This window comes from Macrotis lagotis, chromosome 2 (genome assembly GCF_037893015.1).
Source record: "Macrotis lagotis isolate mMagLag1 chromosome 2, bilby.v1.9.chrom.fasta, whole genome shotgun sequence".
Lineage (NCBI taxonomy): Eukaryota > Metazoa > Chordata > Mammalia > Peramelemorphia > Peramelidae > Macrotis > Macrotis lagotis.
Window position 1 is genome coordinate 158058658 of NC_133659.1, and position 21953 is coordinate 158080610.

The 21953-nt window shown below is 35.2% G+C and overlaps 1 protein-coding gene and 1 long non-coding RNA gene across 3 annotated transcripts in view; one reads left to right on the forward strand and one right to left on the reverse strand.

Annotated features, from left to right (window-relative positions):
- Window positions 1-3276: 3276 nt before the first annotated feature.
- Window positions 3277-21198, reverse strand: LOC141513368 (uncharacterized). The gene is made up of 3 exons (XR_012475776.1): window positions 21048-21198; window positions 13239-13506; window positions 3277-5967 (listed from the first exon to the last, which is right to left on the reverse strand). It is a non-coding gene; the product is annotated as an uncharacterized LOC141513368 (long non-coding RNA).
- The window catches only part of SLAMF9 (SLAM family member 9), a 32238-nt gene continuing 31434 nt past the window's right edge, over window positions 21150-21953 (forward strand). Inside the window, exon 1 of one of the 2 annotated variants that reach the window (XM_074223115.1) lies at window positions 21150-21251. The gene's annotated coding sequence lies outside the window, so the exon portion shown is untranslated. Of the gene's footprint in view, window positions 21256-21953 lie in introns of both variants that reach the window. The other variant, XM_074223113.1, reaches the window with a different exon arrangement.

Below are 21953 nucleotides of genomic sequence, written 5' to 3' on the forward strand. Positions count from 1 at the left end.
CAAGGGTGCCCTGCTAAATGTTTAATATCCACTTTCTGGTTTTCTTTTGAATACTCAAATTTAAACTATATTAATATTTTCCCTATCATAAAATACACAACAAATATGATTTTTATCTTTGCCAATTTCTGAAGTATAAATGCTCACACTGAAATTTTTAACAATCTACTTTCTTAGTGAGATTATTCTAAATCTTTGTGATTAACCTAAATCTCTCTCTCTCTGCAACTGCTACCCAATGTCTGAGGCCAAGCAGATCAAATTCTTTTATATATTAGCTCTTCAGATACCTTGTCGCATTTTTAGATCTTCTCTAAACATCTCAATTGATATGTTCTTCTAGAATTATACAATTTCAGAGTTGAAACAATAATTCCTTTTAGAACATACCCAATGAGCCAGTCATCCTTTGCTTAAAAGCCTAGAGTAGGGTCAGTTAATCTAACATCAAGTTAACTCTGTGCCTACAAAGCACATAAGAACCTTGCAAAGCAAGCAAAGAGGTTAAGTTCATGTTCTTAAGAGTCTCATAGTCCAACAGAAGAGACATCATGCAACAGTACATAGGATCCGAGTTCAAACCTAGCCTCTGACAATATGACCCTGGTCAAGGCACTTAACTTCTGTTTGACTCAGTTTCTTCATCTGAAAAATGTGGATAATAGCACTTATAATAATCAAGTTCATAATTGGAAAGCACATAACGGAGCCTAGAACATTCTAAGAATTATATAAATTTTCAGTATTATGTACAAACAAGATTTGGATAAATTGAAGAAAAATCCCATTAGAGAGAAGGCACTGATATTAAGGCCTGAAATGGCTTCTTTTATTTAATTTTTTAATTAAAAAAAATTTTTTTTTTCTGAAATGGCTCTTACAGGAGCCAGGAGGTAGAGAATTACTAGTCATTGTTGGGAGCTGGAGTGTCATGGCAAGGAGACCAGAGTCATTATGATATACAGAAATTATGAATGTAGCAGGAAAAATTCTATTATCGTAAAATGCTGTTAAATCTTGTTAAATGGATGGTTTTTGCTCTTGACTTTTGTATCATTGTTTAATGTAAAATTTGTATCCTATCTCTTCATTCCCAACTTTCCACCTGCTTTCGGTCACATTAAGTGGGGAAGAATTTCCCCTTTTGCCTTCAGTGACCAGATAACAGGCAAAGTTATAAAGCCTGAGATGGGCCTCTGCTTGGGGCCAACTCTCTGACTCCGTCTCTTGTCTACCAAGCAACTGTGTCTAGCCTTTTGTTATTTTCCCCATCAGTTGTTGTTGACCCTTTGGGAGGAAAAGTTTAACCTGTTTATTATATTTCATAATAAAATCCTTAAGAGTTTTAACATCCCAGAGAGTACACAAATTCTTTTGCTTTTCAATGGCCCCTAAATTCCTATGCTTATCTGGTTACTTCAAATCGCACTGACAATAATTAGAGTATATTGGGGGGGGGGGTAAACTATAACAAGATTGGAGGTAAGAAGGGGTTAGATTATAAAAGCCTGGAAACCAAGAGGCTCTAGAATCACGGGAGTTTAGGGGCTCGGAGGAGAGGGGTCTGACAACCATAGAGCCATACCTTTATTATATGGGATGACTCAATGAGGAGGGAAAGGGCAAGGATGTGGAAAAAATTTTTTATTGATGAAAAACATCAATTTACTAAATCAAATTAGGTGGCCTTGATGAATTTAAGTCCCCTTACTCAGATGACTTACCTCTTTGGGTACTAAAAAGACTGGCTGCTAAGTATATTTTGAAGATCGTGGAAAACAGGGAAGGTTATGGAGCAATGGGGAAGGGGATATATTGTCCCAAATTTCGAAAAAGATAATAGAATCTAAGAGAAAGCCTCATATATAATATACATATTATATAAATTATATATTCCTGAGAAAATTCTAGAATAGAGGTTAGTGAATACATATATATATACATATATACATACATATATACATACATATATATATATATATATCTGTATATATATATATATGTATGTATATATATATAATTGACCGCAAAGACACAGCATGATTTCTTCAGGAACATTATCATACCAAGCTAATCTTTGTTCCTCAACTGATATATTAGGGAAATCATTGGAGATGTAAATATAGGAAATCTTTCTTTACATTTAATTTGAATTGTCCTCTTTGCCATTTCCGTGCATTTCTCCTAATTCTGTCTTCTGGGACTAAACTGAAGAAGTCTAACTACTTTGTGAAATGACAACTTTTGCAATACTTGATTAAGTTACAAAAATCTTTGGTTATTGGGAGTAGTATGCATATGTGTATATGTGGGGTGGGGCAGAGTCCACATATTCTTTAGGAGAAGCCATTCCTTATTTTCAAGATTATGGCCATTCAGAGCATGCAATTGCAGATGGACATAATTTACTCATTTTGGGGGTGCAATGTCCCCATTCCCTACCACTTGGAGAGATATATAATCTGATTTGCTTTGATATTCCCTCCATCTTTAAATCTATCTTGTTGGTTTACAGGATGCAATGATTCTTTGGGGCCAAGGAAACAGCATGGGAGGTGGGAGCTAACATGTAGGCTCTGAAAAGTTCAACAAAATTCATGGGGCCACTAGGTGGCTCAGTGGATAGAGCACCGGCCCTAGAGTCAGGAGACCTGAGTTCAAATTTGACCTCAGACACTTAATAATTACCTACCTGTGTGGCTTTGGGCAAGCTACTTAACCCCATTGCCTTGCAAAAAAACTAAAAAAAAAATTCTTCACTTTTTCCTAAAATATATAGATTCAAACTGCTGAGAATTCTGACCGATAGGTCATTGAAAAATTCAGGTGGTTTATAGGTTGTGAGGAACTTCTTAGTATAACATGTTATCCATATTACAACTCCTATTCCAAAAAGACTTTGGATCTAAAACCACTGGGTCTTATCTCAGGAGCAAGTTCCAAATAAATTAGTTTATCTTTGACACATTATCCCCAATCTCAAGGTATATAAAGGTCAGAGCACTTTTGTGTCATGCCTTGAAAAATGCATTAAGATGAAATGGACAGGAGAGGCTAGGTGGCGCAGTAGATAGAGCCGCCGGCCTTGGTGTCAGGAGTACCTGAGTTCAAATCCGGTCTCAGACACTTAATTACCTAGCTGTGTGGCCTTGGACAAGCCACTTAACCCCATTGCCTTGCAAAAAAACCCAAACAAAACAAAAGAAAAAAGATGAAATGGACTCATGGAACTACTTAATATAGAAACACACACACACAAAAAAAAAAAACCCACAGTAATTCTAAATCATACCACTTTAATTTCACAGAAATCACTTTAGAGACTGCATTTCTTTGAAATAGTTCACCACACATTCCTCAGTTTCCAAACCTACCTACATCACATTTCTCCCTCCTGGACCCTTCTCTTCACTCATTTGCAAAAATGCAAAAATAAAAAAAAAAGGCAATACAGTACTCTTCGTTTTAGACTAAAGTCTGCCAGAAGCTATTTTATTTAATTTAGCATAATCTAATATTCAAGCTGTCCAAACTGGTTTTTCATGCCTTCCAATATGACATTGATTTTTAAGTAACATTTTTAGGAATCTTGAATTAAAAAAAACATACAATACAAAAATAGTTAACATTCTAAAATTTTTGGATAACCAGGTCACTATACTATCTTCCCCCTATCTGGACCATTTCCATTGAGGGATTAATGATAATATGTATATTTTTTGAATAGGAGGTGGGGGGGTGCCTTGAAATCAAGGGCATTTAATTCCTGAGGACTCCAGTGCTAACTGTTTTAAGGGTTGGGAAGCATTGATAGAAGCAATAATTTGTAAAAAGGTTGGCTATCACTCCTTAATTCATTCTGTCATTTTTTTCTTCCCTTTTTTTGATCATTTTTCCAGGACTCTGCAAAAGACTTTAAAGGAAAATACTGCTTAACATTTTCATTTTACTTAATGTTTTTAATATGCTCCCACAAATCCCTCCTTTGAACTTCTTGCATAATTTGTTTGAAGCAAAATATTAATTCTAGGATCTTAATTTTGTACTAACTAATCAATAGCAAGATATATAACTCTAAATGGTCCAAAATATGAAAGTCTCTTTTGCTTTTATGAATGCAACAAAACAATGAGATGTAAAGAACCATTTTTGATTCTATAATATGCCTCACTAGGCAAAATAAGATTGGGAATTTGCCTTGAACTGAGATGCAAAAAGCAAAGCAGTGGGTAGACTTAAAATCCATATTCAAACAGATTTGAGGCTCTAGTCACTCTTTTATTATTTAAATAGTACCCAAAAGCTATCTGGGATCAAGGTGATACAGATAAAAAGTAATTGGAACTTTTTATTACTGGTCATTTGTCCAGTTGATAGTCTGATTCATTTATTCATAGCTGTAACAAAATAGATATACTAAATTCCTCAACTGATTCTTCTGATATAATTAAATCTTTAAAAAAATAGACCATGTAGACTTCTTATTTGATCTTTTTAATGACATTTTCTGCCATACAAACATTCTCACCACTTAAAAGATGAATAAGGATTAAGCCATTGTATAGTAGTTAAATTTTATCCCCATTACAAAGCAAAGCTTTTTGTTTCATATTCAATGAGAAGCACATAGTGACAGTTTTTGTGGTTACTTTCATATGCTTAAAGAGCATGCAGAACATTGTCAGAGCAACTTCCTAAGTTTCAAAGGTTTCCCTCCACTGCCTCAAAAATTTATATAGCTTATAGTGCTCATCTGGAGAGTGTACTTGCTATTTATCTGTTCGTCATAACATGTCAAGTATTGCTTCCTTTAGCATACGTTGTAACTGGATGGTTGTAAAGGTTAGAAAGTTCATTGGTATCTTATTCCAAGTCAAACATCTGGCATTATTATAGAAACTTACTATGAACCAACTCAGATCCCCTGGGAATTTAAGGTCTCACACATCACTGACTGACTGGGTCCCACATGCACCTTCCCAGTCCACCTGAGTCAGGAGCCAGGCTCCCTCTAATGGGGCCATAAGTGCAGAAGGTGCATTGTGGTTGGCTTCTTTTCCAAGTTGAGAACCTCTAGGCATAACTCCATGGACATAGGAAGGAAATTCTTGATTCCTTGAACTGGCTGGCCAGCATCGATGAGTGAGGTCATCGGGTTTGACTCACAGCTTATAATTCAAGAAATTCTGGGCCTCAAAAAGCATTGCTCTGTCCCACTGGAATGTCTGAAGTCAGTTAAGATAATCTCACTCATTAGTGAGAAGAGAGTTCTCATAAATGCTGACTTTGCAGAAATGATATGGAGCTCTCACAGACCCATAGTAGCTGATTCAATAGTCTCCTGTTAAAAGGATAGTAGCTTTTTAAACTACCTTCTAGTACTTTCTAAGCCTTTACAAACATTCCAGACTGAAATAACAGTGTTTAGTTTTATATCAAAAGTATGCAATTAAATTTCCCTTACTTAGGGTGAGGGTATTCAGGTGCTAGTATAGTCTGGTCTTAGGAAGTCACAGGTTGTTAAAGGGTCACCTTAAAATCTCTAGCATAGCATTTGTGCCTATTTACTCTCTTTTCCCAATGAATTTCCCAATTAACGAGATAGTTATATGATCCCAAATCATTCAAATCATCATTACCAGCACCATTGCTCTATTTCCTTATAAAATTCAATGACATTGTAAAGAATAGTATGATTATAACTGATAACAATTTGTAAATAAACAATTGTAGACACTTTTAGATCCATGCATGCTCAATTATCTTCTTAAAGAGTACATTTCTGTCCACCAAGTGCAAATATAGGTTCTAAGTTCAGGTGGCTCCTCCACACAATGTATTTTCCATTCCTAGGTGACCCTTTTACAGTTTGATCCAGAAATACACCCATCATCTCTTGTCCTGGAGCTGATTGACACACTCTCACAAGATACAGTCTTTTTGCTCTAGAGTGGTATATCCTGTGTTCTAGACAATGGAGAGGTTATTAGCACAATCACCGTATCCATTTGCCTTAAATATAGTAGGAGTAAAAATTCATTTACAATCTCTATTGACAAATCTGGCTTTTAGCAGTCATAGGTTCAGTAATATTTTTACAAAAGTCTTTCTGAATCTCATTTTTGACTATTTTGGTGATTCCTTTACAGTAGGGGGAAGAAGTAGTTGAAGAAAAGGAAACACATATTTCCCATTATGGGCCAAATATCTCATTTGATTCTTACAACAACCCTATGAAGTGCTGTTAATAATCAAACTATTTTATTGTTAAGGAAATCAAGGCCAACAGAAATCAAATGATTTGCTTAGTTTCAGATTTGCCCTCAGATGTTCCTGACTTCAGGTCCAATTCCTTATCAAATCATATGTGCAATGACAAAAATACAGCCATCATCATAGCACTGAAGTCATTTGGAGAGAACCAATTTAAAGGATAAAAGGAAAAGATCTATCATATAGTCTCCTTTCACTGTACTAATAACATTAATTCTAACATTCATATGACTACTTTTAGATTTACCAAAAAAAAATACTTCACACACATCTAATTTCATTTGATCTTCACACTATTCCTAGGAAGATGATGTAACTATTATCTGTTTTTCACAGATAACAGTTCCTCAGTTATAAGGAAACTGAGTCTGAAAGGTTAAGTGATTTGATCAGACTCAGACAATAAATGTTTATAAATAAGTAACACACTGAGCCTAGTGTGTTATTACCCTCCCCTTTTTGTATTGATCTGATTCTTAATATTATGTGGCTGTCAGATGAAACCAGTACAATAGTATTAATATTTTAAAGAAAAAAATTTTTGTGGTGCACAGTATTATCAAATAATCCCAATTAATTTCAACATCTCCCTCTGCTCCCATGCATGACTGGCAATAAAGGAAGGTAAAGATTATTTTTTAGACATAACAAATCTTATGGAAGAGCAAATTCTTCTAGATAAGTTAAGGAAGCTAAGGAAGAAGTAAGGTTAACTCATAACTCATAGTTCTGAGGTTTGAAAAAGGCTACAGATCTTGGATATAGAATCAACCTCAGTCTAGATATCCTTTTTCTAAATTGCCAAGCCATTCCCAGGATATTCTTGGATTTTACTTTTATTATTGTTTTTATTTAAATAATACTTTATTTCCCTCCCCCGTTACATATTGTGAAAATTTTTGCATTCATTTCTACAAAATTTTGAGTTCCAATGTTTTCTCCCCCCTTTCTTCCCTTCCCCTCAATTTGAAAATGTTAAGCAGTTTGATATAATTTTGGATTGTACTTTTAAAAGAAAAAATAATGCCTCTTCATAAGCTTTATGTAGTCTATGAAAATAAAATTTCCAAACTTTGTCTCTAACCTAAAGTTTCCACTTAATGTTTTTGTTCTCCTGAATAAACCAAGTATTCTAGAAAAAGAGACTTGATTTATAATCATTCTGATTCATAAGTGAACTATAGCATTCTGATCAAGGACAACATAACCTCCTTAATGAATTACAATTATCATTGCAAAATCAACAGCACTTCTTTATATAATCAATTCCAAACTTAGAAACATAACACTAACATAAAACAATCTCTTAATATAAAAGATAAACATAACTTTCTATACTGATTACATACAGGGAGGGTTTTCCTTAGTACTTAAAGTTCTGGAAATAACTTGAATCAATGAAATCAATTAATTGCCTGATATTGTCATAAATACCCACTGATACATCTTTATCTCAAAAAAAGGGTAATTTGAATAGGCTACAGGAATATGTTTGGATTTCTAAGGAACAATTTACCAAACTTATCTTTAAGTACAATATAAGCAGTCTCTCTCATATGTAAATTATTTCTAAATATTCCCAGTTCTTTGAATTTTACTGTTTTTCAAGTTATGCTTTTTGATAGCATTTCCAGCTTTTCAAGGTCTGTTGTACTGTTTACCAGATTCAAAAACATATTAAAGAAACAAAACAAAAGCCAGAGGATACACATAGCCATCATTCCAGAGTCTTGATTTGTAATAGTTCTAATTCATAAATCAATCAGCATTCTAAGGAGGAGATAATCTTCTAATGTTTTGAGTGAATAACAATAGATAATATTGTGAAATCAACAGGACCTTTATATAATAATTTTCAAAATCACAATGTATTAAACTTATAAACACTAATATAAAACTATCTGATGGACTTAGACAAACACAAAACAAAATTAACCTAGTTGAATGCATCTCCAAATAATCCAAATGAAAAAAATCATTTCATTTATATTCCAATTTTGCCATTTTATCCTGATTTCATTCAGGAACCAATTGTGAGTGAATCAGTTTCATTTTTATAAATTTAGCTTTTTTTTTCAACTTAAATATTTTTCTCTTTCCTCCTCCCTATCCCACTTCCCTTTGAAAAGAGAAAAAACCCTTGTAAGAAATATGCATGATCAAGCAAGACAATTCCCACATTGACCATATTAAAATATATACCTCATTCCATATCTTGAGTCATTTTATCTGATAGGAGATAGATAACCTTCTTCAGAAGTCTTTTGGAATTGTGATCCGTCATTGTTCATTGATCAGAGCTTTCAAGTTTTTCATGGTTTATCTTTACAATGCTGTTGCTATTATATAAAAATTTCCTACTGATTTCATTTGCTTCACTTTTGTGTCAGCTTGTAAAATGTTCTTAGGTTTGTCTAAAATCATCTCTTCTTGTCATTTCTTATGGTACAATGAAGTTTCATTTCATTCATATAACTTAATTTGTTCAATTCTTCCCTAATTGCTATTAATTGTCAGTTTTTTTTCCATGCTAGAAAGAGGGCAATAAATGTTTTTGTACATATGGCCATTTTCCTCTTCCTATGTCAAAGAACTTGAACAGGTTAATAACTCTTGGGACATTACAAATTGCTTTCCAAATGGTTGGATCAGTTTACAGTTCTGCCAACTACACATCAATATGTCTGTTTTCCCACTGTCCTTCCAATATTTATCATTTTTCCTTTTTTTTTCCTTATCAATTTTGCCAGTAAAAGAGGTATGAGGTAAAGCCTTGGAACCACTTTGATTTGCATTTCTCTTAATTAGAGTTTTGGAGCATTTTTTATATGGCAATTGATAGATTGGATTTCTTCCATGAAAAATTGCTTGTTCTTATCATCTGATTTTGGATTAGCATCCTAATTTGGATTGGATCCTAACTGCAAATTTTTCCCCAATTGTTTCCTTTCTAAGCTTAACTAAATTTACCTAAACCTTTTTAAAAAAATTTGAATTTTAATGTTCAATTAATGAAAATCCACCTTCTCTCCATCTTCCTCTTCCCCCCTAAAACAAAACCTTTGAAAAATGCATAGTCAAGCAAAACAAATCCAGTCCCCCCCCAACCTGTTTCACTAGATATCTTCTATGATCCCTGATGAGGCTGGAATTCTGAGAGCATGCATTTATCAACACCTCACATTATAATGCAAACAGTTCATCCTTGTTTAGTCCCCAATTACTGTTCTCTCATATTGATTTTTCCTCTTGACAGGAGTCTGTTTGTAATTCAAACTATCTTCATAGCACTGGTCTTTTCAACAGGAATACTTTTAAGTTCTTTTAATTCAGTAAAGGTCCAATTTAGTAGGATTATATTCAATCTTTTTCATTCTGGAACATTATATCCTAATTTCTACTCCTTCGTAGTAGTTGCTACTAAATCTTATGTGATTCTGACTGGTCTTTTGTATTTTATTTCTTTTGGCAACTTGGAGCATTTTTTCTTTGATTTGGAACCTCTGAATTTAGGCTAGATTGTATTTTGCTCTTGAATTCTAAGAGATCTGGGTGGTTTTCTTTTATATTTTCTTGGAACATTTATTTTTTTAATCATGAGTTTCATTAAGTTGAATGATTCTTAAGTTATATTTTCTTGATCTGACTCATCAGTTGTTTTTGGTGGAACTATGTTCTTCTATCTTTAAAATGTTTTTAGTCTTTTGACTAGTATTTCTTCTTGCCCTAGGGAAATATTAACTTCTTTCTAGTCTAATCTAGTTTTCAAGGAGTCTGTTGCTTGGGTAAGGTTGTGTACCAAGATTTTAAATCCATTTCCAATTTATTCCTCCATAACCTTCATTTCTTTTTCAATTTTCCCCCATGCTTTTCTCTAGGGCTCTTATTTCATTTATAATTTTTTTTTTTTGGCTCTTAAAAGTCTGGCTTTGTTTCTTCCAGGAATTACAGTTGAAATTGTGCCCAAATGTTTTTCAGGGAGTCATTCACTTCTGGATTTGTGTCTCCAGCAATTATTTTCACCATTAACAACTCTTTATGGTAGATTTCTCTTTCTTGCTTTCTTTCTTTCTCTTTCTCTCTTAATCTCTCTCTCTCTCTCTCTCTCTCTCTCTCTCTCTCTCTCCTTTTCTTTCTTTTCTTTTTAGTTTGTTTATTCTTCCAAGTTACTTCTTGACTTCAGATTTCATGTTAGGACCAGGTTTTGTACAATCCTGGGGGAATGGATGGGCAGTATTTGGTTCAATTGTTTGTTTTGGTCCTGCTGCTTTTTGGGGAATTGAGTGTTACATATACCAGGATATCAGACATCTCAGCATGGGGATCTGCAAATTTACAGTGTACTTAATCTGGTTAGATTCAGAGCAAAGTATAAATGCTGTATTACTAGTCTAAACTGTGTAAATTTTGGCCAGGGTTTGGGTATTAGCAATATAGCAATGCCTCTACTGAAACACTCCATTATATCATTGTTGAATTCAGTTATATCAACCAGCTATATAGTTTCAGGATAAAAGTATCGCAGACCCTCCTTTAGTCAGGGATTCCTGCCCAAATTATTCTGCTGTAGGATTTAGATTAGTTAGAGGACTAGGATTTGAAATTATAATCTACTCCCTGGGTCAAAGTCACACAACTATGACTTTCTTTTGTATTTGTTCCTCTTTCAATCCATATAGTTTACCCTAGACAACATCCTGCCTTGAAATTCCACCCTTACCTCCTCAGTCTGCACTAGATTTGTGACCCAAAACGAGAATAAATTACAAAGATACCAGTTGGCATCTTGTACTATCATTCTATACAAACTTGGTCCCTTCACTAGATCTGTGACCTCTTGCAGTTTTGGTACACAGCTACAGGCAAGCTCTATTTAAGGTACCTTGCTTGAAGGTTCCACACAATATGCTTCACCCCAACCCCAGACCTCTCTGACAGTCAACCTAGGCTAGAAAAATATAATTTTTTCCTTTGATTTCCCAAATAAGACTCAGTATGCTACATTTTCTAAATTTATAGAGTACAACTGAGGCAAGTTTGACCCTACTACTTCCTTTTACTCCCTCAGTAGTTCTCTTTTACACACACAAACATTAACATTTACCATTCAGAGCACAGATTAACCATGCTGTGAATAATAATTGTTCCTTATTAATTTAACAAAATCAATATAAATTCAAATTTTATATTGTTTACTTTTTTAAACTGTTACCTGGTTCCAGATTCTTTTCCATATGCATGAGGGTTATCTGGAAATTAAGCTTGGAAATCATTAGCAATCTCAATTCTAACTTCATCTTTCCAAGGATAAAAATGAGCATTTCTCCAAGTTGATTTCATAGTTTTACAAACATAAATATCTTGATTCATATTTCATGAAAGACTTAGAACTTCATGCAATTAAATTTCCAAAATCCTGGACTTTTCTTTATTCTTTGTCATTCCCTCTCCCCTATCACCACCACCCAGAAATTGAAGTTACTCATCTAGGTTTGAGATGAGTTTAATATTTCTGCAAGCAGAGCTGTATTTATAGATGTATTTTTATTTTAACAACACACACATTTCTCATCTTTTAATTGAGCTTCAAGTTTACACTGTTGTCAATGTTATTTCTAATTTCTAATGTTCTTACTGATTAACTCACACAGCTGTTCAAATCACAGAATGCATTTCTCTTTATATTTTCATTATTTTACTTTCTAAAATTGTGTATTTCTTAATCTCATTTTTATCTGCTTTCAAATTGTTTTCAAGTTCAATTTCCTTTTGTTCAAGTCCCTTTCTCTTCTGCAAATCAGCTCTATTTTCTTTTACCATTCAAATCCATTTTAAAGCTTTGTCTTTAGGAGATCAGAACTGAAACTTCCAGGTTTACTGGTAGTTTCTCATTTGACCTTGCAAGACACTTCTAATTTGGTTTCTTAAATTGTAAATAAGTGGTATGTTGTAGTTTTTAGGTACTTTGCTTCTAATTTACAAATTTTCTGCCATATCATCCATATCTTCACCATAAGAAGGTGAATCAAACTCTTAAAAGTGGAAATTGTCCCCCTTTCCTCCAAATTACTTGCTTTTTAACTGCTTCTTTACTCAGCTGATTTAAGTAAGATAAAATTTAAAAGAATACCTTCTAGATTTTTCTCAAGTTCCAAGGTTGGATTAGTTTTGAAATCAAAGCAGCTTTTTTTCTTTTTCTCTTTTTTTGATGTTACTAGAGAGAAAGCTTTTAAACTGGTTTCAGTTCTATTTAAGAACTGGTAACCTTTTTACTGAATAGATATTAATACAGGCTTACAGAAAAGATGAGAAATGATTCCATTGCTAACAATATTCATTCACAAACCAAAAATCCACAGAGTGCTCTCTTAAATTGGATTAAACAAGGATCATTTAAAAACAACTTTAGCCAAATAATTTTGACCAAGAATTCACATGTTTCATTTCTCTAGTGGATGAGCTATCAATGCTTCCTTTTCTGGGGACAAGAATATTTTTATATGTTTTATTCCTTTGTTGGAGGTTTTCCCAACTTTTCTCAAGTTGGACACAGTCCTGATGTTAGCTCCATAGGGGAAAATGTGATCTCAAAGTTCATTAAACAACAGAAGCCTGAAGCCAACTCCACCCTGAAAAAAGGGAATCTGGTGTTTTGTTGTTTTTATTTTTTTCTGTGTCTCTAGACCTCTCTAATTTCATTTCCTTTTGCAAAGTATCAGCAATCCAGATTCTGAGAGACAAGACCTCTCAGTGAGGAGTCAAGCACTCCAAAATGACTGAATTAAGAGGTCAAGCACTTTGCAAGGCAGTAGGAGGATGCTCTTATATGCCTGTTCATTTTTTTTTCCCCTATGGAGGCTGTACTAATTTTAAGATCAGTCATTCTTTAGGACTTTCTATCTTAAACACAGAAGTGAGGAACAGACACTAACATGAACTATAAGAGAGAACAATATCAAACTTACCATTTTGTTTTTGTCAGCTTGGAGTTTCTTTGATTCTTGGGATTTGTGGAATTTCCAAGGGATCTGGGAGCAGGCAAGCTTATGGAAAAGACCACTAGTCCCAGGAAAACTGCTGCCCAGCATTAAGAAGAAGGTATCACCTAGACACACTCAGTAATGAAGTTAGGCACAACTTCCCTCACTTTTTGGAAACTTAGTTCTTTCCCTCTCCCGGCAGTCAGTTATGGTTGAAATTGACTTAATTCCAGAGTAAAGAGGTCATTTAAAGCTGATAAATAAAGAATTTATACTGACATAAGACTTACCATACCAATAAATAAGGTGCCATCAATACAGACATGAACAGACATGTTCACATTCATCAGAATAGGCCTCTTTACTGTAGCTGATAGATTCAACCTTTCTCTTAAATTGTCAAATTCTTAAAAACCTAACATAGGCTGAAGGCAAAGCTAGGGACATTTCCAAAGTGAAAACCTTAAGGGTTTAAAATTTGGCCGTGAAAGTCTTTCAAAGAAAAATGGTCTTGGACCCATGCTGGCCTTCTAATAGAATTAGAAATTATAGTAATTGTCCGGTACAAATTTTAAATATCAAAGAAAAAATAAGACTATAACCCTGGATTTTTTTTAGGTTTCTGCAAGGCAAATGGGGTTAAGTGGCTTGCCCAAAGCCACACAGCTAGGTAATTATTAAGTGTCTGAGACTGGATTTGAACCCGGGTACTCCTGACTCCAAGGCCGGTGTTTTATCCACTACGCCACCTAGCCACCCCATAACCCTGAATTTTGACTCAAGTTTGCAAAAAAAAAAAATTAATGTCAATCAAATAGCTAATAAAAATTTCTAACTTGGAAAGAAAGATTTCCAAATTGTCTTAGTTTCTCATGCTTTCTAACATCACTCTCTGTCCTAAGGTTTCAGACAACAATCATAGGTATCTTGAACAAGGAAAAGGTCACAATCAGTTAAAATATAGTTTGGGTTTACATTCCACAGCTGTTGCAAGTCACTGTCTCATGCCTTCCTGGACCATTCCCTTTGAGAGAACAATGGGAAATGATACTGAGACTCTTTTCTGAATAAAAGATGGCAAGAATGCCTCCTTTTCAATGGAATAGAAGGTACTTCATTTGATTATCTTAGTATCAATTATTGCAAGGATAGGGTAACAGCGATGTAAAGAAGAACAATTCTTTACTGGTTAACATCCTTAATCCAATTCTTTAAGAACCTTTTTGTTCTCTACCTATTCACAGGGCTTTCCCCAGATGTCCAGAAATATTAAACTATTAAGAACTAACATTTATTTAACACTTTAAAGTTTTTGGAACATTTTACAAATTTATCATTTTATCCTCACTATAAAGTAGGTGGTATTACTAATGCCAATTCACAGGGGAAGAAACTGAGGCAGACAGAGGTTAAATGACTTACCCAGGGTCATACAGCTAGTAAGTGTTTGAGGATACATTTGAATTCAGGTGGTGCAGAAGATAACAGTTGCCTGGCCTGAAGTCAGGAACATTCCATCTTCCTGAGACACTTATTAGTTTTGTGACTCTAGGCAAATTACTTAACTATTTGTCTCAGTTTCCTCATCTGTAAATGAGCTGGAGAAGGAAATGGCAAACCATTCTAGAATCTTTGCCAAGAAAACCCCAAATGAGGTCATGATGAGTTGGACATGACTGAAAAATGACTGAATAGACCACTGGAGTCTATCCCCTCTATCCGCTATACCACATAGCTACCATTTTATAGGAAAATCTTATTTCTTACGATTTTCAGTTTTTATCAAAAAAGTAATTTTTTTTACTTCTTCTAACTGGGGTTCAGCCAAACTGGTCTTTTTGCTCTTCCTCATCCACAGCACTCCTTCTACCTTCATGTCTTTGCTCTGATTATCCCTTGTGCCAGTAATGGACTTACTTTCTCTTTCCATTTTTCAAAATACAAGAACAACAAAGCTCAGCTCAAGCTTTTCCTCCTACATCAGGTTTTCCCTAATTACTCCATGGGCTAGTATCTCTTTCCTCTAAATTGATTTTTTATCTTTTTTTTTAATATTTTATACTTATGCATACTCTTCCCTAAATCAGGGTTTCTTAACATGAAATCCTTTAAATCTCCAAAGAAATTCATGGATAACATTCAAGGGATCTGTGAACTTGGTTAGGGAAAATAAAGTTGGATATTTTCTTTAAATTATAACAAATTTATCATTTCCTTCAATTATTTAAAAACATTATTCTGAGAAAGGGTACTTAGGTTTCACTAGAATCCCAAAGAAGGCTATGACACAGAAAAGAATGGTTAAAAACTCCTGCACTTTCTAGAAAGCACCTTGTGGACAAAATGACTTTTGTCATTTTCCCAGTGTCTGACATGTAAGGGTACTTAAAAAAGAATATTTATTGAAGAGTCCACCTATGGGCCTAGCACTCTGCTAAGTGCTTTATAAATATCTCATTTGGTCCTCACAACAACCCTAGGAGAAGGGTGCAATTATGTATGAGCCCCATTTTACAACTGAAAAAACTAAAACTTAGCTGAGGGAAGCAAGGTTTTGGAACTGGTCAATGATAATATGCCTTCCTATGGACATACATCATCTGAATATTTTACTATTACAAGTGGAGAAGGAGGGGGGAGCTTCAGAGCTCTGGCTCCTTTCCTCATGTCACCTTAGTCCTTTAGCTGAAGTGATCATGTGGGTGGTGGTATTCTTCAAGGCAGAATATTGTTCCCAAACTGTGTGGGCAATCAATCATCTTTCCTTTTATGATCTTTCTGATGCATGAATCTCAAATTTGATATTATTCATGAGGTAAACTCCAAGGTCTGAATTGCTTAGGGAATTTCTTCTCTAGGTAGAAGACTAGGTTCTGTGTTTTCCAAGGTACTGAAATCTCTGCCTCTCCCTCTCTTCTTCCCCATTTCCTCTCATCTCCACAGGAGGTTAAGGTTCAGGAACACTGTCCATGAGCTCCTTTCATGGGGCACATGAGCAAACATATGGCTATTTTAGTCATGTGCTTCTATTGTCCTGAGAAAATTCTCAGCCAAGAATTTTTGCCCTGTTTTCAGAAAACTGAATAAACTCAAGTAAGTACCACTCACTCTGCTGTAAGGTAGCTGGAACTGGAGGGTAATGTGCAAATACCCAGATTCCCTTTACTGTGTGGTTATGAATAACTCATTTAATCTTAGTCTTAATTTGCTCATCTCAAAAGGGGGCATAATAATATCCATACCTAGTTCTAAATCTCAAAAAGAGATAATGCTCATCACATAGCAGGAGCTTAATGTTTATATTTATTTGTTTATATAATATAATGTAATATAAGTGGTAGGCAAATTAACTGGACAAAGCAAAATATTTAAGATTTATTGATATACAACAAATCCTGCAACTTTTTACATCTTTAAAAATTTTTTAATATGCAATGTCCTCTTTTTGCTGCCATCACTTGTTTGCTATGATTCAGCATTGGGTTAAAAAACATTCATTATGCTTTTATGATACCAAGGTTGCCTTTGATAATAATCCTATCTTCCAAGTCTGGACTTAACTATGACCCATATGTTTCCATAGGGACTTAAATTAAGCAAGCTGTTGGGTCACTAAAACATGTCTAGCTAGTTGACACAGTGGATAGAGCCCTGAGCCTAGGATCAGGAAGACCTGAGCTCAAATCTAACCATAGACACTTAAAACTGGGGACCCTGACAAATCACCTGCCAATCAATTTTTTAACCAAAAATTGTTAGTTTCCTCCACTGTAAAACAGGGTTAATTGCACCTAACCTCTTAGGATAATGATGAGGATCAAAGAAAATAATGTATGTAAAGCACCTGGTACTTTAAGTGCTTGACAAATGTTTTATTTCTTTCTTCCTTCTATCACTTGGATAAATTTCTTGATCTTTCATAACTTTCAGTATGGTACAAGGATTTTTTTTTTGTAACTTCAGGTACCTTAAGCTACATCCTTATAGAAAAGAATCCCTAATAAGTCCCCTTATTGCCAGGTCCTTGACCTTTGCTTGTGGGTATGGTGGGGGGGGTAGGGAAAGATTGATTGGGGGTTTTTTTTGAGAGCTAGCTTCATTACACTTTCTTTTACACTTGTGTATAACCGATCCCATTATCATTGTGGGCTTGTTTATCCTTGAATGATACAATCCTTGAAATGCTTGGCTTCCCCATACTTATAGATAGCACTTCAATCTCTGACAGACACTGAACTGTGGCTGAGTTACAAACTTCAGAAGTTTCCTCATAGTAGTTTCCATGCTTAAAAACCACAGAATTTAAAATGTGATGAAAAGAAAAATCCAGTACCCAATTGAGAGAGAAGCCAAGAGGCAGAGATGAAAGAGGGCTTTCTAACACTGAACTTAAAAGAGCCCAGGATATGAAGAGTGTATTCTTAGGGATGCTGCTTTCAAACCTGAATGGGGTTGTGTTCTGTGGTCACAAGAGAGTTCTTTACTCTTGGCCTAGATTTTATACAAGTCACATTGATTTTACACAAATCAATTCAACAAACATTTATTAAACACCTACTGTATATTAGGTGCTGAGAACACAATGACCAAAAACACCCCATTCCTTGTACTCTAGGAGCTTCCATTCTAGGACACATCATCCTATGAATATTTTTCAAGAAAATGACAGTATCAGACTGGATGTTGCCATAAGTTTTCTACACTACTCTTTAATTACTTTATCCTCTTATTTTTGAATATTCTTTCTCCTATTGTAAATAAATCTTGAAAAAAATCCCACTTGGTTTCTGAAATGCATGATAAGTAAAAAGGGAAAAGAAGCAGATGCCAGTCAAGAAAATTCAGTGATAGAAGTAAAAGATGGTAATTGGGAATGAGTTAGGCAGATCCTAATTTAGGAAGTAGAGCAAGATTAAGGGAGAGATTAGAAGTTTCTAAATTTATGAGACTGGTGATCAGGGTAGTTTTAGAATATAATTAATTAGGTTAATTGGGGTGGAGCTGATTGGTCTGGAGAGAGAGAGAATTTAATAAATGACTGCTGACAGTCAAGAATGGTGCATCTCTTAGGGTTCAGTGAAGCCTGGCAGAACAGGCACAGGATGTTGGTCTATCACTGGGGTAGGGTAGGAGGCTTACAGTAGCAACACTGAAGGTGAGAAAAAGGTAAAGCAGGATACAAAGTCTGAATTTTAGGAGAGTAAACTGGGGTTTGTGGTTTTATGTACCTCTCTTTTTGGAAGCCAAATGTGTCTGGGTCACCATAAAAGAAAAATAAATTTAATTCCTTATATCTCGTAGGAGTTGGAATGAAAATTGGGATGAACAGGTTTCAGGAAGCAGAATCCTTAAAAGAGAAACCTTCAAAAAGCCCATCAGTAAGGAATGTGAAGAAAGGGAGATATGAAAGAAAACTAAGGGAAAAAGACATCTAGTCTAAAATATAGAACAATAAGTGCTTTTTTTCTTGGAATAAGTTAATCCCTCACTATTTGGAGGGCTCTGCAGTATCAATGTGGAAAAAATAGCCCTGTAAACTGTTGCCTAGTTGGTTTTACTGGACTATACCTTATGGTTAGATCTCTTCAGAGAGAGAAAACCCTCAGCTCCTATGCAAGCATTCAAGATAACAATACATATCAAAAATAGCATAGCCCTTTTTTCATTTCATGGAAAATGAAAAACAATATAAAGGACTCATAAGTAGGCTGTACATAATCAATACAATTCTCTTTCCCCTCTTCTGTTGAGTCTTACTTTTTTCCCCAGGGACCTATACAATCCTGCAGCATTATAGTACTATCCTAAGGGTTTAGACTCCCCCCTCTAGAAAAAAAAAATTTATTTGGGATTGCTAGAGAATCAATCCCTACTTTCTATTGAGTCCCACTTTCTACTGCAGGGATTTATAGACCTCCTATTTTATAGTATTCTAAGGGCTCAATTTCCTCACCAAAAGAGAGACACTTCCCATTGGAATTCATTAACTGAATAAGTAGCAAAGCCCAAGTTTACTTTCTCTGCTTTGTGACTCAAGCCATTGCTATACCTCTAATTCCAGAGTCATGTGATGTATCCTTGGTCCCCCTCTAGATAATGAACTCCTTTAAGTGACTTTTCTCTACATGACTACTATCTATGAGTTTGGAAAAGTTTGCAGCACTACCTATCTAAGAATCAAGAGTTTGAGAACCATTGCCACTCCACCTCATGCTCCCATCTATTGTCATTTTTGGGGCATCGAGGCTTTGCTACTACATCTCCATGTTTGCCATCTCTGGAACTGGTGATTTAGGAGGCTAAATTCCCTAAATGATCTATATGTAGAAGGGAGAATTGTTCTTGGGTTACAGGTCCAATCTCAGGTCTTTGGTCTGCATTTTGTTATCTCTGGATCTCCAGGTCTCAGCCTGGCTCCCTTTCTAGATAGATCAGTTCAAAAAAATGTGTCTTATAGCTATACACCTCTCATCCAATGAATTTATCTCTGAAAATTGATAACTAATCAAGGATTTTCCACCCATCAAAGAGATAACAGTTTTTCTCACAATTAAAAACCTTCAAAATGACTTTATCCCTATCACCCCACCAAGTTGACCAGCATCTGCTGATTTGGACCATATAAAACAAACAATTGGAGAAGGCAGAAGTTCCCGCTCAGAAGAAGGGTCTGCAAGAATCTGATTTGAAAAGTATAGTCGAGAAGAAAATATTCCTCAAGAATTGAAATTAGATTGTTGATGCCTGGTGTTTGATCACCAGGCAAAACAATCTTTTCTCTTCTTAATAAGGAGAATGTGAACTCTATTCTAGAGGATTATAAAATTTTTATAACACACAGAACACAGATCAGGAGGAGTATGCTTGCTTTTAGTGGAGTTGTAGCAGTCATCAGGGAACACTCCAAAGCAGTGCCCCCAGCTACTACACAAATTTGAAATCTAGTCTGAAGTGCTATGCTATTCCACAAATTTGAGAAACCACAGTATAGTCCCCAAACCCCTTTGTCACAGGTCTATGGAGCACAACATCAACTGTGATGGATTTTTTTTTATCAATTCTCCCAATAAGAGGAATTTGGTTATTTTTTAACCTATTATATCTCTTTTTAAAATGTATGGTAAACAATTTTTTGACTCCTTTTAGAACCAGTGACCCATCTGAAAGTGGTATGAATTTGACATCTTATTGCTATCTAGTCTAAAATATAGAAAAATAAGTGCTTTTTTCTTGAAATAAGTTAATCCCTATTTGGAGGAGTATTGACATATGGCATATATCTATAAACACATATGCTTTATATATATATATTTGAATTAGTTATTGTTAATCTAGGCTTCAGTTATCTGTGAACACATCTCAGTACTTTGGAATGGAATCATCTTGAGATCAGGGACTCTCTCACTTTTGTCTTTGTACCCCCAGGACCTGGCACAATGTCTGGCACATAGTGGGTACTTGATAAATACTTCCTGATGGATGTTATTTCATTTTTAGTCCTGTTCTTGTACAAAACATAGACTTGAAAACATGTCTGTGAATAACAGGACTGATGTTTGTTTCTAAAGTATAAAGTTCTAATCTATAAATATGGTCAAAAACCTTCAGTGACTCCCCATTGTCTGTGATAAAATAAAAATTTCTGATTCTGATATTCGAGCCACAGGGTATATGACATACCACTATTACTACTTCAATCATAATGATCCTTCAGATCTTAATGGAAATAACCCAAGTCCCTGAACCCCCAAACTCTGGGAATAGCAGTACTCGCCACACCAAAGAGCACCTAACCTGTTTTTAGACCTTCCTCTGCAAGCCATCATCCAGGGAATCAATCCCTGAAGAAGGGGCCATCCTGGCCCCACCATCAACTGCTGACCAACTGCCACCAACCCACCTTTAAGCCTCAGGATTCTACAACAGTAGCATCCCAACCCCCACCTCCACCTCTACATCTCAGACCACTGCCCTTGCTAGATTATGAACTTCTTGAAGGCAGGTACTATCTTTTGCCTCCTTTTGTATCCAATTACTTACTGCAGTACTTAAATATTTATTCATTGGCAGTTTCCAACACATTCCTTGAAGTCATCATTCAGAGAAGTCTTTGTGGGGAAGGGGCCAGTCATCCCCATCAACTATTAACTAACTGCCATCTTACTTGCCCGGGCAGGCACTAAAAAGTAAAAACAGAAGGCAGAATGTGTCAGGCAGATCTTTAACCATTATCTCCAGCAACTGACCAACTGCCCATCCTCAACTATTCCAAATATTTTTAGCACTCTTCTAACCTCCAATGGCAGCCCTTCCTTTTACCCATTTGACTGGAGGCCTTGCCTTTACTCCCATCCCCCAAAATGTTGAGGACATTCACCAAGAGCTCATTCTTCAGCCCACCTCATCTCATATTACTTCGATATATTCCTCAACTATCTCCCCCTTCCTCCTTTTCCACATTCCTCCTTTTCCTTGTCAAAATAAATCACCCAGCAAATTGCCTAATCTGTCATCCTTACTTTCCTTTACTTCTCCTTTTCTATTAGTTCCTTCCCTGCTGCCTCCAAATTCATGTCCCCTGCATCTTTATAAAAAATCCCTACTTTATCTGTCCCTCTCCCACTAATCATCCTACATCTTCCTTCCAGTCTCATCTATACTCCTTGAAAAAGTTGTTTACAATAGGTTTTCCACTTCTCT